General features: G+C 44.9%; 1 long non-coding RNA gene across 1 annotated transcript; it reads right to left on the bottom strand.

Annotated features, from left to right (window-relative positions):
- Nucleotides 1-8,601: 8,601 nt before the first annotated feature.
- On the bottom strand, nt 8,602-16,306 carry LOC121142261. Its single transcript, XR_005879237.1, has 3 exons — nt 16,217-16,306; nt 13,752-13,867; nt 8,602-9,119 (listed from the first exon to the last, which is right to left on the bottom strand). It is a non-coding gene; the product is annotated as an uncharacterized LOC121142261 (long non-coding RNA).
- Nucleotides 16,307-16,383: the final 77 nt, after the last annotated feature.

Here is a 16,383-nt window from a genome sequence, read left to right as displayed (position 1 = left end):
GCAACATTCTAACATGAGATTTGCCAGCGAAAACAAATCCTGTGGATTGTTGTCCCGATTTGTAGACTCTATTTCCCTTTCAATAACAATAGCACAATAGTCAGGATGTTAGACCATTCTCAGCTATAACAATGGATTTCATGCTTGGTTTTAAGTATCTGAAATGGGGTTTGGAGAGACAGCGCAGCAGTGAGGAGCACCGCTGCTCTTCCAAACAACCAGGGCTCAGCCCCCAACATCCACATGGTGGCTCACAACCACTTTTACCTCCAGTGCCAGGGATCTAAGTCCTCTCCCGGCATCCTGCGGCACCAGGCACACAGGTGGTACGCAGACATTCATCCAAACACTCAAGACACATAAGAAACATTAAAGTACTAACAAATATCATATATATATATACATATATAATTTTTAAATTTAAATTAGAAACAAGGTTGTTTCACATGTCAATTCCAGGTCCCTCTCCCTTTCCCTCCCCTCCTCCCGTGGCCTCGCCCCAACCCCCCCAATATCCCCTCATTTCCCCAGGGAGGGTGTCTGTCATTTCATCCAGGGAAGGGCCTAGACCCTCCCGCAAGAGTCCAGGGTGAGAGTGCATCTCTCATTGTTGGATGGGATCCCAAAGTCCATTTGTATACCCGGGATAAATACTGATCTACTACCCAAGACTCAATAGATTACCTAGGCCTCCTCACTGACACCCACATTCAGGGGGGTCTTGATTAGTCCCATCCTGGATTCCCAGGCATCAGTCTGGGATTCAAGAGCTAACCCTTGTCAGGTCAGCTATTTCTGGGGGTTAAACCAGCCCAGTCTTAACCCCTTTGGTCATCAGTCCTCCCTCTCTGTCACTGGATTTCTTGAGTTCAGCTCAATGCTTAGGCATATATCCAAAAGATGCCCATTCATACAACAAGGATATCTATTCCACTATGTTCACAGCAGCATTATTTGTAATAGCCAGAACTTGGAAGCAACCTAGATGGCCCTCAACCGAAGAGTGGATAGAGAAAATGTGGTACATTTACACAATGGAGTACTATTCAGCAGAAAAAAAACTGGAATCCTGTAATTTGCAGGCAAATGGATGGCACTAGAGGAAACCATCCTGAGTGAGGTAACCCAGTCACAAAAAGAGAAACATGGCATGTACTCTCTCATATATGGATTTTAGACATAGATCTGGGGAGTGCCAGCCTACAATCCCATGGCCAGAGAGTCTGGGAAATCAAGTTGGTACTGACCAAGAAGCTTCCTCCACACTGGCTAGCTTTTTTAGAACCAAAAGGTGCTATGCAGGCTTCTGAGAGAGAGGAGAAAAAATTATCGCCAGTCTTAACCAGATATGAACTTGTAACGTGCAATAGCAACTGACGTGAAAAGAAATATCCGTAGGTGCCATAGTGGGGTTAATGTTATGGGGGCAACGGTTTGCTGTCTGGTTGGTTTGAAGCCCAGTGCACAGGTGGAAATACACGCCTGATACCTGATACTATAAATCTGGCCACGAACTCATTGTGTGGGAGGAGGTCACAGGCTCCCAGTTCTGTTAAATTGCTCAGGGGTCATGGTATCATACTGCACCTTAAATTCCTATCTCTCTGCCCACAGATCAGTCCAGATCTCAGACCTCATCAAAGAAGTTTCCTTGCACAGCAGATTGCAGTTAACTCAGAGACTGACAGATGATCAAGGTGCAGAGGATACGTATCTGCAGAGTGCTTAGCCACAAAGTGACGTCCACATCACCCACCCACCCAAAAGGGCTGAGGCACAATCTTGGAAGAGGGAGCAGAAAGATTATAACAGCAAAAGGTCAGGGAGAGCCTGAGCAACGCAATGTCTTCCGGACGTGACAGGAGTGCTATACTCAAGTTCACAGCTGCTGTGGTTCCTTGCACAAGACCTTTACATGCTCAGACTGGCCAACATGCCATAGAGGAGGAGCCTTACCAGTCTCTCCAAACCCAGTTGAGGGGCTATTGACATTTGATGAGAGTTAGTTTTCTCCAAGGGTGTGGCCCCTAGTGATCCAGTGAATAGGCTCACCTACAGGTATACGAGCAGAGCAAACTGAATGTAGTGGGTTGTACGTATGTATAGGTGTGTGAATGTATGTATGTACATCAAGTTGACAGGAGATGGGAGGTACAGGGTATAATCTAGGAGGAATTGGGAGGGGCAGAGAAGTTGAGTATGGTTAAAATGCATTGTATGCATGTATGAAATTATCGAATAATGAAAATGTTTTAAATAAGGAAAAATATTCTTAAACTATGCCACACGCAAAACAATGGTGATGAAATCCAGATGCAGGTGTATGTAAGAGAGGAATCCCTGCCAAGGTACTTGGGGTAGAGTACCTTTAAATTTCACTTATGTCTTAGTCAGTGTTCTATTGTTGTGAAGAGACACCAGAGGTTTCACCCATTATTATCATGTTGGGGAGCACGGTGGCACATAGTCAGACGTGATGCTGGAGAAGGAACTGAGAGCTCTACATCCGGATCCTCAGGCAGCAGAAGGAGACAGGTGTAGGAGTGAACCCCAGAAGGCTATCCACCCATGAGGGCGGAGACATGTAAACTGACACAGGTAGATATAAAAGGAAGTGAAAGAAGAAGGAACCTCCCTTTTTTCTCCTGGAAGCCAGCCACACTTCTGACTCCCGGTCAGTGCGTCTCTCTCTCTCTCTCTGATAAATAAATATATTGATTTCCCTTTATAGCCTCGATATCTGGTGTCAGAAGTGGGTCTGGTTTGGGCTTTTGAAATTCTAAAGCCCACCTCCAGTGACACACATCCCCTGACAAGGTCACACCTCCTCCCACGGGGCCACAGCTCCTAATTCTTCTCCAGTAATGACCAAGCATTCAACTACGTGAGCCTTTGGGGGGCCCTTCTCATTCAAACCCCCACAACACCCAAACCCCAGGTTCTACGATCTTTCTGGCAACGGATGGAAGTCTCTTCTGTAGGAGTGTGTGGGTCGGGCTGATTTAAATTAGCAGAACGGCAGGCAGTGGACCGTTCAGGAGGTCGTGACCGCCTCTTCCGCCATGCTAGCTTAAATAAACTGGACTTTGCCAGTTTTATCCTTTTCAGTTCAACATCACTGAATCATGTGCGGTAGCCGGTCCTTGAAGGTAGAACAGTGGTGAGGAGAATGTTGGTTCTAAACCTTCGTCAGCTTGAGTGATGTGTGAGCACCAGAAGTGCGCATCTCTTAGGGAGAGCTTATGTGTCTGTCACCAGGAAATTGGAACGAATGTCAGGAGGCCTACACACTTAAAATGTTACGATGTATTCTTAAAATGGCCTTCCACAGAAAGACTTTCGTTTTATTAGAAAAGTGTAAGGCACAAAAGCCTTGTTTGATGGGTCTCAAAACATGAACACATCTCATGTCAAAATTGTACCATTTTTCAACTCCTTACTTGTGCGAGGAATCTATCAGGCTCCAATGCCCGGTAAAACAGGGTACTGTGCAGTTACAGTGAGAGGTATAACATATGCTCAGTTAAACAACCACGGAGTCTAATGGAGTCTCAGGAGGCGCTGTGGGCTTCTGTTCTGGGGTCGGGATGACCCTAACACCGGACATGTTGGTAAATGCACATAACAAGAAGCCAAACTCTGGAGTTTGTATCTTAGGAATAATTGGCCTTTCTGCTTTGTATACTGAAAACTTGTTTGAAACGCTGCCTTTTCATTCTGCTGCCTAGGTGACCCGGCTCCTTTTGCTGCATCCCTTAGTTTCCTGAATACCTTAACTGCTAAAGAAAATATGTGTGAAGTACTAAAATTACAGCTAGGTTCTCACAGCAATCAATTGTAATGGTTGTAATGTCATTTTACTTGAGAAATAATTTCAAGTCTGCCATCTCCTTGAACATGGAAAACACATACATGTGCTTCAAAATAATGGAGTGTTAGTAAAATACGGTAGAAAATCCCAGAAAGCTTCAATGTCCCTTCAGTTGGGTAGCTTCACATAACAATTCTGACTTTCTAAGCTAAGATGGGCAGAGATGGCATTATGATAACTTTTACACACACACACACAAACTGACAATAAATATATAATGCTTGAGATACACAGTTTGCTATTTTTCTAAGAAAAGATGATCCTGAGCACAACGACCTGTGATTATATGTTACTAAGCTGCCACCTGCTGGGCTTTCTGCCTAGCACATCTTATTATCTGCTATAGATTTCTCTCTGGTCAATGAAAGCCTTGAAGATTGCCCTCCCTCAAGCTCTTTGTTAACATTGCCCCGACTCCTGGCCCTCTCTTTCCAGCCATGTATACCTCTGCAGACCAGTTCCATCGGATGCGTGCTCCCGTAGACCAGTTCAAAGGTGTTTCAACGGATTACGGTCTTACCAAAGCCGCTCACACCATTTAAGGCTTTGACCAACTGAAGACAAGTCAGTTTGAGACAAGAAGCAGCTCAGCGAGGCTTGCACCTTGCAGAGTGCCAGCTGTCTCCAAAGGGCAGGCTCGTTAGAAAGCTGCAGGTGTACGCCTTGGAAGCAAACCAGAAGTAATGAGTCCTGAGCGACTTGTCTACCCTGTGACTGACAGCACCTTCCTGCAGCCCCTGCTGAATGTGTGGCAGGATTTGGCACCAAGAACTCAAAAACAAAACAACAACAACAACAACAAAATAAAAACCTATTTCTCCTTCTTTCTTTGCAGAGAGCAGATCACCCTGTGGCCAGAATCAAAAGAATTAAGAACTATTGGATTTTTTTTTTTTTTTTTGGTTTTTACGAGACAGGGTTTCTCTGTATTGTTTTGGAGGCTGTCGGTCCAGCCCAGCCTCGAACTCACAGAGATCCGCCTGCCTCTGCCTCCCGAGTGCTGGGATTAAAGGCGTGCACCACCACCGCCCGGCTGGATATTTCTTGATGAAGCCACTTTTACAAGGAAACTAGACAATGAGTTAGTCCATTGGGTGAACCATGTTTAATATGTATCACTGGTAAAAGCCCCACCTGATCTTGCCTGTCCTATAACCTCACACGAATGATGTTGATAACCCAAGCAGTAACCCCAAAGCATCACAAAACTTTGAGTTGCCTCCTGAATAATAAAAAAAAAAATGGAAAAGAGAGCTGGCATTTATCAAGTGCCCACCACTTACTAGGTATTTCCATGAGTACTATCACGCCTTATCACACTCCAGCCTGGACAAGTAGACATAATCACTTTCACCACTGGCACTGGTTGGGGAGGAGAGTGGTACCGACAGCTCGGGTTTATTGGCTGCATGCTGCTCGCCGGCTGTTGCCTTTATTACTTTAGAGGGACCTCGGCAGCTAAACCTCAAACCACATTAGGAAGCGGATGCTATCATTACTCTCTTTTTATTACAGGTGATCCTGAGACATTACATAACCTGTTCAGGATCAGTCACTAAAACCAGTGAGAAGTACGGCCTAGGTTAGAACACAGGCAGATGTGTGTGTGTGTGTGTGTGTGTGTGTGTGTGTGTGTGTGTGTGTTATACTAAATACTCAACACTCTTATTTTGGCTCCTAAAATTGGTAACAGTGTGTTGTTGCCAGGCATTCTGCGAGAATTACTCATTTGAAATTCACACACTTGTGTCGTGCTGTCCCCATTTCACGTTGATGAAAGAACATGAGGTTTGCAGAATAACAATGGCTGTGATAGCAGGCACTTACCTGGCCCTTAAGTGTGCCCAGATGTCCCCCAGCCAAACAGTTCTACACACGGTGCTCACTACTGAGAACAGAATCCATTCATTCCTGTATCCCAGCAAGGAGGCCCAAAGGCATTGCCTGGGCCTGAACTGAGGTTGCAAGGCTATCAGGAGGCAGAGCAAGCTCTCTGGATGCAAAGTACCAGGATGTTAACCACTCACTAAACTATGGCACAGTGTGAGTGAGCCAGCTCATGGCTGAAGATGTTCCAACTTGCCTCATACCAAGTAAAATAATTACGCACATTTGGAAGAGTAAAGGAAACCTTGGCTGCACAGAAGGATTTGTATAGATCAGTGATGGTAAAAAAATAAAAAAGAAAGAAAGAAGGAAAAAAGAAAGAAAGAAAAAGTTCTTCTCTTTATTTGGTTCAAAAGTATTGAGCACCAATTATGTCCCAGGTGCCACAATTACGAACATAAAACCCATTCCTTGTCTATGAGGAACTGGAGATGTATACATAAATAATTAAACTATTTTTAAAAGTAGTTATTAAGTTTTGCTTCCTAAATCAAAGCCAAATTTATTAAAAAAAAACCCACCCTATGTTATCTGGTCACACAGTCCCAAATAAGTTCATACATAAGATAAAGCTAGCAAAAGAATAAGGCAGACTATTACTTCATAAGCAGATAGAGGAAGATGCGTAAGATATTACTATAATGCCTGCAATCTTATTTAAAATTCAATAATGATTATGTGTGAATTAGATCTGATATGTACTCACTGTCTCAGGAAACATTTACAATATGTATATTCCTCGGATTACAGAATTACCTGAGAGTTATTCCTGCCTGGAAGCCTACTGAGTTCTAACTCCTCAGACCCTCTCAGGGCAGCCAATAGGAAATGCAGCTGTAATAATTATCAGAGTTTGTGGTCTCAACTTACATAACCCTGTGCAATTGAGTTTCAAGGGAAAGAAACTGCTCTAACTTGGTTCGTGTGACTAGAACATCCAATAAACAGATGGAACTTATGCAAAGCCAAATTCGGAAATTCAAGTGCTATATTCAATCCTCCCTTTTCTCCTTCCTCTTCCTCTTCTTGATTTTTATCTATCAGCTCTTACCATCCATCTCTACATAACTTCACCTGTGGGTAAACTCTCTATAAAACAGATTTCACATTCACACACATCAGATTAGCAACTCCATGGAAGGGCAGAATTGTCCCAATATATTCCCAAACAAATTCTTCCATTTTGAAACCACTCTTCCATTTAGCTGGGTTTTCTGTTGATCCAAGGATTCATCCGGGCTGCCAGCTTGCTTTTCTTTCCCCCGGGGCACCCTTCTAGGTAAGAAAGTGGATGGCCTATGGGGCAGCTAATCTTCATCATTGTGAGTCTAGACATTCTGACTGCGCTGAGTGGGTCTAGAATCCAAAACTGTGCCTGGGGCTAAGGAAGTATGAAGCACCTGGAGTAGGACGTCATGGAGGACGCATGGTCTCCAGGGAAGCGGCCATACTGCTCCCAGACAGACAAGAAGCTGGGGAGTCCTAATGGCGGGAATCCCTACAGCTGGCTCATCTGTTTCCCTGCAAGTTTTCGCTGTAAGATGTCGCCGTCTCTGCTCTGATGCTCTCAGATTACTGCACATGAAAAAAACAACTAGCAGGCCAGACACTGGGGCCCGTGAGACAGTGAGCCAAGGGGATGCTGGCCAGAGACTCCCTGACAGAGTCAGGTGAAGGAAGAGTGCTGTGTGCAGGTTTTTTCACGCTGTCCCCTGTTCTTGGATTGGGATGTCTTAGCCCAGCTGGCACTTTTTCCTGGCTGTAACAGCATTTATTGTCAGGTTGTCACAATCTCCCTCACTACCTAGTGTCTTACTGGGGGGTCCTTAGCCATTCACTTCCATTTACTACCAGGCCCCGGTTAATTTTGAGGTTTTTGACGCCCCGATTTTATTTCTGGTGAATTAAGCAACCCCTTATAGGAATGTAAGTGCTAAACATGGCTATTTGCATCACTGTGAATGAGTGTTCAAGGGTCTTTAATAAAGCAACAACAACAAAAATATTTGAAGGAGAACAGTGAAAGCATAACAGGAAAAGGGCACAGCATGATAACACAGTCTCAGGCAAAGCCTCCAGGGTAGGTGCCGGAGGCTCACTCCTACTGTGTTCTTAGTGACCCAAACCCTTAAGAGATAAAGCTCATTTGATGGGCTTTATGCTTGTGATGGAGCAACATCACTTTAGTCTGCCTAACACCCGGTTCTTCTCTCACACTTTCACAGATGTGTTTCTTACCTTTGCACTCCTTTAGGATCCCGATAGGATCCCCTTTACCTACAACACCTGGCTCTGTGTGTTCACTGACAAAAGGGAGCAAATCCATGAATGACCATGTTTTCGGCATCCTACATCCAGGATGGAATGCCTGAGAAGACCTTAGTGAGCTAAAAGACTTTTTTGATTTTTGTCATTTTCATAAAAACTGTGATTTTTACTGTAAATTTTTATGTATCCTTTCTTGGTGTTCCACTCCCCGCCCCCTCCCCCAGCATGCACTCAAGAGGGTACACCAGGGGTCCTCAGCTGACACCTCCCCCAGCTTTTCTGTGACCAGTGGGGCCAGCCTCCTTGACCTAATTAGATTTCTTCACCTCCACATGGCTAGTAAATACTATAATTAATTTATAAAGGACTCTGAAACGCCAGCTGCCAGATAAATTCCACCAGTGGATTCCTACGGAACGAGGAAGAGCGGTTCCGCTGAGGAGTTATGAATTGTAGTATGCTGCGTGTGTGTATGTGTGTGTGTGTGTGTGTGTGTGTGTGTGTGTGTGTGTGCATTCCAGTATGGCTGACCTTCTGAAACGTCAATTATAAATTACACCAAACGCACAGGTTGATCATTTCTTGCAGCACGTTTATCTTAAATTGTCAGGAAAACTCAGTGTGACAAAATATGCTCGGAGATGGATCTTTGAAGTCTGTGAGGCGTTGAGTGTCAATGCAGATTCTATGCTTTCTAAGTACACTAATAAACCAGTGGCCGTTCTCAAGAGAATGCCAAAGACCGAGTTTCATGCGCTGGCAGCGGTTACCCGTTCAAGAACCAGGGTTGGTGAGACCTAAAAATGGCTCCCGAGACTCCTGGTGGCTTGGGACTGTATCGGGGTGCCCCGCCTTTTATTAGGGTGTGTAATGTAACTGAAGTAGTAGAATCACTTTGCCTATGGCGTCACATTGAATACAAGACTCTAGCAACGATGATAGCTGTTGTAAGCAGCTGCAACAGCAGCAGCAGAAGAATTGGGAGAAGCTCGCCTGTTGGCTTCGGAGCAATGAGCTCCATGCTTTCAGAGGGCCATATGATGCTCGTCCGAGGTCCAGCTCTAGGAGTTGCGAAGAGAACCCTGGCCAATATCTGCTGGAAAACAAACAAACAAACAACAACAACAACAAAAAGCAATGAACTCAATACTCAAGGACTGAGTTGTATAAAACCAATAACCAGAATAGCTCAAAAGAAGATTCTAAGCTTCAGTTGGGGTTGCAACTACAAATCCACACTGTTGTGTAATATTTTGATTGAGTTCTGACGATAAAGTTTGTTTTGAATCCAGAGGGCGGAGCTAGCCACTAACTGACCACAATTACGCATAGATTTTTGGAGGACTGACGATCAGTAGGTGGGGCTTAAAGAGGATCTCCACCCTTTTTGAGGGAAGGAACGGAAGAGGTAGGAAATCACTGGTGGCTGCTCCGCTGCTTCTCTGATCTTACCCCATTATCTGACTCCCAATTTTTTTTTTTTACTGATAAAGAATAATTAGATAAATGCATCACCTGGAGCCCAACATGGGGCAGGAAGCACGAGATCGCTGCTGGCCCCTGGCTCTACAGTAACGCCGCCGGCTTGATAGCGGCATGGTGAGACAGAAAAGCCGACTAAGCCTCTCCCAGCCTCCCCAGTCACGGAAGCTGTGGGAGTATAACTTTGGGGCTGCTAATTTTGTGTTAAGTAGCTATTCCGCACACATGAATGAATGAATGAAACGGGCTACCGTTATGATTTTTCCCAAATGGCACCACCCAGCAGTCGTCATGGCCCTGAATACCTGGCATAACCATCTGGGTCACAGGTGCACACAGAGACAAACCAGAACAACTGGAACCTTTAGAAATACAAAGTCATGGGAAGGATATTGCCCGGGGTGGGGGTTCTGAATGAAAGAGGAGTGAGGTCTGCTTTACAGAAGCACCTTACCCACCAATGCTGTGAGGACATCCAAAACATTTGGAGGTGACTACGGAGGAGATCTAACAATTTGATTATAGAAGTAATTAGAAGTTATGGACCCGCCGGGCGGTGGTGGCGCACGCCTTTAATCCCAGCACTCGGGAGGCAGAGGCAGGCGGATCTCTGTGAGTTCGAGGCTGGGCTGGACCGTAGCCTCCAAAACAATACAGAGAAACCCTGTCTCGAAAAACCAAAAAAAAAAAAAAAAAAAAAAAAAAAGAAGAAGTTATGGACCCACCTGAGGTGTAGCAACTTGCTGATTAAGTATTTGGGGCAAGGACATTGTGTTGCATGGCTATTCTATTTGTTGTTGGCGACAAGCGACCTGTTTTTTGTTTGTTTGTTTTTGTTTTTGCTGTTGTTGTTTTGGTCACAGAGATACCATTCCTGGTTAATTTCATAGCTCTCTCTGCAAGGCGAAGGTGGTGGCGCTGTTATTCACAGGACATACTCTCCGCAGTCTCTTTTAGTTAAACAGCATAGATACTTTGCCTCTTGGATTCTTTGATGGCCATCTGTTCAGTGCCTATTATCCCACAACATCCACTGTGCCGTCTGTGAGCCACTTTCCGACGGCATTCAAAACACTGTCACTGTATTTGTGGAAGAGGACCACAAACGCAAGCGTCACCCGGAAAAATACACAAACATGTAAGTGATTGTTGGCATGGGTTAGCATCTATAGAATGTGCAGCATCTACATTAACAAGGCAACCCATCTTCCATCCACATCTTCTTCCGACCCTTCTGGGCCTTAATCATGGCAGCTCTGGAATCTGAACCCTGCAATACCAAAAGGAAGCCCGCCTCTCCCCATAGTTACCAGCAGTAAAAACAGGTGTGTGGGGGGGTCCTAAGTAGGTGATGGTGCACTCTCTTATGGAGGTAAGCAATGCCCGTCATTTCAGCAAGACTTTTAACCACCCAGGAGAGCAGGGAGACACTGTGTCAATTAAAAGCAAACAAGATATGGCTGAAAGGGGGAGAATTCACACACAGCTTCACAACGTTGACTTCGGGTCCAAAGATCAGCAGTGTGTAGTTTCCCAGTATACTTTTCAATATGTCACTCTTTAATCAGTCAATCGGCATCACTTCAGTGGTCCAGACTTGTATGATCCCATTTAAAAAAAAATACTATTCTCGTCAGTGGAGGATTAATCAAGCCTCACTCCAGGGACTAGCATGGCCATGTACCCCTAGTTCACCTCACAGAATATAGCCCCGGAGCTCTTACGAAACATTTGTTGAACCCATACACAACAAGAAAGTATCCTGAGACCCTTGAAACCTGAGTGCCCCATCACTACCACCAGAGGGTAATGAAAGACACCAGGATTGCTATCACATAGGACCACACAGGACTAGGTTTAGAGTGGCCCAAAACACACAAGACTGTGATCTCTACAAGGTTAGTTTTCCAAAGCACAGCTGGGGCCACACCAAGCTAAGAGCCTGCTTGCTTGGGTCTAAGAACTGTGTTATAGCCTCTGAGCATCTTGTGAACTAAGGATGGAAGCAGTTGTCTAAACCTCTGAGCATCTTGTGATCTAAGGATGGAAGCAGTTGGTCTTAAGTAAATGTACTGCTGGCACACAGGAGCTCCTTTTAGTCCTTTTCCATACCTGAGCTATGCTCCTGCCCAGAATTCCATAAGACCAATCTTCACAACACACTTCTCCATAACCCCCTTTATTTTTATTTTTTTGTCTGTTTTGGTTTGGCTTTGGGGCAGGGATTAAAGCATATATTCTGATGTTGGTTCTTGGCAAGTAGAGAGAGCCCTATCAGAGTAGCTGCAGACAGATTTTTTTTAATATGTAACTTCAGAAACTCAAATCTGTCTAGCATACCTGAATAACCTCTTAGGGACAAAGATGTGCTTGTCTGCATGATTACTTATCCATCCATAAATATGGCTTCATGTACAAGAGTTAATTTGCATGAGTAATTCACTTTGAATGTTCACCATGATAGGTTAAGTGTACCCAGGAGATGGAACAAAATACTAATCAAAGGATTAGAATAAAAAATAATGGGTAGTTGGGTTTTTCTTTTCTTGCTTAACAGAAAGAAATTCACTCTCTACTCTAGGGATGTTCTTCCCTGAAAAGTCACCTGTGGTTTTTGAACTTACTTGTTGAGGTTATTGGCAGACATACTCTTAAATTGTGCTTATCCTACCCCAGACTCGCTGTGAAGAACTCTTCTGTTGTGAAATAATCTCTTTGTACACTGTGAGGATGTGTCATCCTGGTTGGTTTCATAAAACGCTAAATGGCAAATAGCTGGGCAGGGTTTTCAGGCATACACAGGACAGTAGGAAGATGAAACGGGGAGTTGTCAGCCATATGGAAAGGAAGCAGCATGAGCACAGAACAGAGTAAAGGTAGTAAGTCCATGAGACTAAAAGGTTATTTTCATTGTAAGAGCTGGTTAGTAACAAGCCTAACCTATCAGCTGAGCTCTTATAATTAATAAGTCGCTGTGTCATGATTTGGGAGCTGACAGGAGGGGCAGAAAAATCTGCCTCCACTTTCCTGCTGATTTGACTCTCCCAGAAACTTTACCAGCTAGAGTTACTCCTTTATTATAGTAACTGCATGTCATTTTACTAGCTCCAATCACTATCTCCTTCCAATTCTCAGTGGTACCAAGTAAAGGAGACTAATTCTGAACTTATTAAACTTACGTTAGTGGAACGGTATAGACGTTTCCATTTTGTGTCTGCATTTCTCAGTTCAATACTGTGTTTGTGGGTGACATTCACAATGTTCAGTGTGGCTTCAAAGTCACTCTTACTGTTGCATATTGTATTCCACTAAAGAATTATGTGATTATTTCTTTACCCTGGCTACCATTGATAAAAGTCGGGAAGCCTCCAACTGGGAGCATCATGAGTAATGAAGTTATGGACGCTATTATACACATCTTCAATAGGAACACTTGTAGGGCTTAGGGAATACCCTTAGGAGTTTTAGGGTCATAGTGTTTGCATTAGTTTAGATTTAGTAGTCTGACAAGTATTTTCCAGAGGGGGGCGGGAAATGCTACTTGACTTGCTCTGGGGTTACATGAAGATCACTGGATTGAAAATGCCCTATGACAATTTTATTGTAAGCTGAAAACACACTGAATATACCTGTCTGACTGAGTGCCATAGCTTAATGACACTGTACACTGTAGGGTACAAGTCCTTCACCCTCATGCTATCCCACTGTTACTACCCAGAATCTCAAGTATACCAAATATCATTAGAGTAGGAAAAGTTTACAGTTTAACCCGTGAAGTCTCCTAGGTATCATATTTTCACTATGATGAAAACAAAATAGTTTAAGTCAAGCCATGTGAAGGGACACATTGCCTACAGTCCATGAGGACTCTAGTCATCCTCCAACTCCTGGGATTGCCTGAGCTTTTCTTTGTTCACTTTGATGGATGGGTATTAGCGCCACATTATGGTTTTAATTTGTAATTTCCCGACTTGTCACGACCACCTCGACCAGCAAGGAAGACGCGACTCAGGAATCCTTCTCACAAGTGGTTTATTCAGGACCTTGATGAACAACGTGGAGGCAGCCACGGAAGAAACCCCTCCTGCTCCCTAAAATAGCCGAGGCCAGCCAACCCTGAGCAGCCACGTGTGCGCAAGCCATAGGCTCACCAGAATGCATAAGCAATCTGATGACGATGGCGTGACCCCGGCGGGATGGGAGCAGGCCAAATAAGGAGTTGTTTATTACCGAGTGCACTCACCGTCGGGATGGTGGAATGCGGAAGCCGGCGCCATCTTTGAGGCGCTGTGTGGCGCAGCTCTCCACACCGACTTGCAGCAACAGTGGATGGGGAAGGCTCACTGTCAATTCTCTTTCCTGTTGAACACAAGGAAAACTTGGATAAGAGGCACAAAGCCCTTCCTTATCTGTGGGTGGGCACCAAGAAGGAAATAAAAATGGGCAAATTGCAGCAGAGACCAAAACTTAATGGTATGGGTTTGTTGATGGTTGCTTCATTTTGTGTTGCCATTTTTCTCTCATAGCTGGATGGGCAGCTAGTAAATCTGTAGGAACAGCCCAACCGATAATAATTAATTTTAACCATTTTTTTTCTAGTCAAATGAACTGGGGAGAGATACATCTGTGCGCTACCAGTTTGTAAGGAAATACTACATTGTTTCGCAGCTCTACTCCCACCCAAAGAGCAAGGGTATGGGAGAAATTATATTTCTACATAACAGCGAGGAAAGGAAGTCTCTCTGTGCGGGCAGAGTGGTGGGGTGGAATCCCACACCTTTCTATTGTACCTTACCACCTCACCCTAGGTTAGGGCCCTAGTCAAAAGCTTTCACAAGCTGCCAAAACTTCAAGGGAAACCTCGTATTTAGCACAGAGAGGATCAGGAAAAGCAACGCTGGGAGACAGAGGATGTGAGAGGAATCTAAGAAAAAGGAAAAATTGGAGACGTGTGTCCTCCAAATCCAGTTTGAACCCACTCAAGTTCTGTGCTCACATCTCAACTGACTGTGTACAGAACAAATCACAGCAGGATGGAAATGATTCATGTTATGAGCTGCAATGAAAGCTACTGCTAAGGTACCAGAACAATCTAAGTATTTACATACAGGACAGACTCAAGACAGCATCACAGCAGGAGCTGAAGAGACAGGCTCAGTGGTTAAGAGCACTGGCTGCTCATCCAGAGGTCTCAAGTTTGATTCCCAGAACCCACGTGGTGGCTCACAACCGTCTGTAACTCCAGTTCCAGGGGATCCACACCTACTCCCGACCTGAGGGCACCCAGCGTGCGGGTGGTGGACAAACATTCATGAGGACAGCATTCATACACATAAAAAAATTTTTTTTAAGGCACAGGAAATAACTCAGAGGACGCGACTGATACAGAACCAGTGCTCACAGGAAGGACTGAGCCTGTGATGCCAACCCAAGGATTGCTTGCTAAAAGAAAATAAAAATTCCACATTATCCAGGATGAAAATCCGGGGGTGGGGGTGGGAACACAATGATTATACAATACAAAATAACTGGGAAGATGTGAACAACTATCAAAACAAAATATAACCAACGGTTTCCAACTGAGATGACCATGATACTGCAATTGTCAAAGGTGTTAGACATTAAAACCAAAGCGTAGTTTAATGATTCCCCCCCCCCCCCGTAGGTCTGAGCTATATGCTAGAAAAAAAATCTCTCTCGTGTAAATGGCAGAACTTCAATGCATTAAGAATGTTCACATGTGTGCTGGCCACAATGGCAAAACATGGGAGTTGGGGGTTGACTGTAAGAATGTTCAAATGGACCTGGTCGGGGATGGCACACCCGTTTAATCCCAGCACTTGAGAGGCAGAGGCAGGCAGCTCTCTGTGAGTTCGAGACAAGCCTGGTCTACAAGTTCTAGTTCCAGGGCAGGCTCCAAAGCCACAGAGAAACCGTGCCTCGAAAAATAAAAGAGAGAGAGGAAAAAAAAAAGGTTCACAAGAGTGTTGATCCCAGCAACAAAGTGTGGAGGTTTGGGACTTAACTGTCACAAGAAAGGACTGGTAGCAGTACGTGTAACTGAAATAAAGGCTAAGCTACACGCAACTACCTGCAAACTTTGAAACCCTGCTGAACTAAAAACAAATCATCCCTATTTCACACTTAAAAAAAAATAAGCGTATGGCACATGGACTGCATCCTTTTAAAAGGCAAGAGAATAAATTCGGAGTAAGGGCCAGCGTTAAACCTGGAGAAAGGTAGTGGGTTTGGAATCAGCAGACACCAGTACATTGTATCACTGCTGACAATGTCCTATTTCTAAAACCCGTGGATAGAGCTCCCTGGTGCAAAGGAGCTATCTGACACTTATCACCTATCTTACACACATCACTTACTAACAAGGCTAATTTTTTTAAAACAGCATCCCAAAGAAGGCACCTTTATTGATGTGACTCTCCTATCCCAAACAATAAGCAGCCTGGCTACACGAGGAAAACTATCTAAATCCGGGGCGCCAACGGTGGGACCCTGAGTTCTTCAAAGCCCGGCGTGTGGGCGGGTCCTACAGAAGATTGACAGGTCCCAGGTCGGCCTGGACGAGGAAGTGACATCCCGGGAAAACCCGGGCTTCAGTCTCACACACTCCATGCAAAAAATAATAAGAAGAAGAAGGAAACAAAAACCTCGAAACCAAGTTCTCTCCTCCCAAAGGCTCGCACCGCCCACCTTATCGCTCGCCCCAGGCAACCCTAGGCATCGCCGGAGCCCACGTCTCCCAGCACCGCCGAGTCACTTCCGCCTCCGCCACCCTCGCCGTCCCGCCCACCCACCTCCCGGAAGCAGAAAAAGAAACGGAAGCGCGTCGCCGTGGGGTCCTTCGGCCTGCCGGGGGG

This window comes from Mesocricetus auratus, unplaced genomic scaffold, assembly GCF_017639785.1.
Source record: "Mesocricetus auratus isolate SY011 unplaced genomic scaffold, BCM_Maur_2.0 Super-Scaffold_100009, whole genome shotgun sequence".
Classification (NCBI taxonomy): domain Eukaryota; kingdom Metazoa; phylum Chordata; class Mammalia; order Rodentia; family Cricetidae; genus Mesocricetus; species Mesocricetus auratus.
The sequence above is the reverse complement of the archived record's forward strand: the minus strand, read 5'-3'. Positions and strand labels throughout refer to the sequence as shown.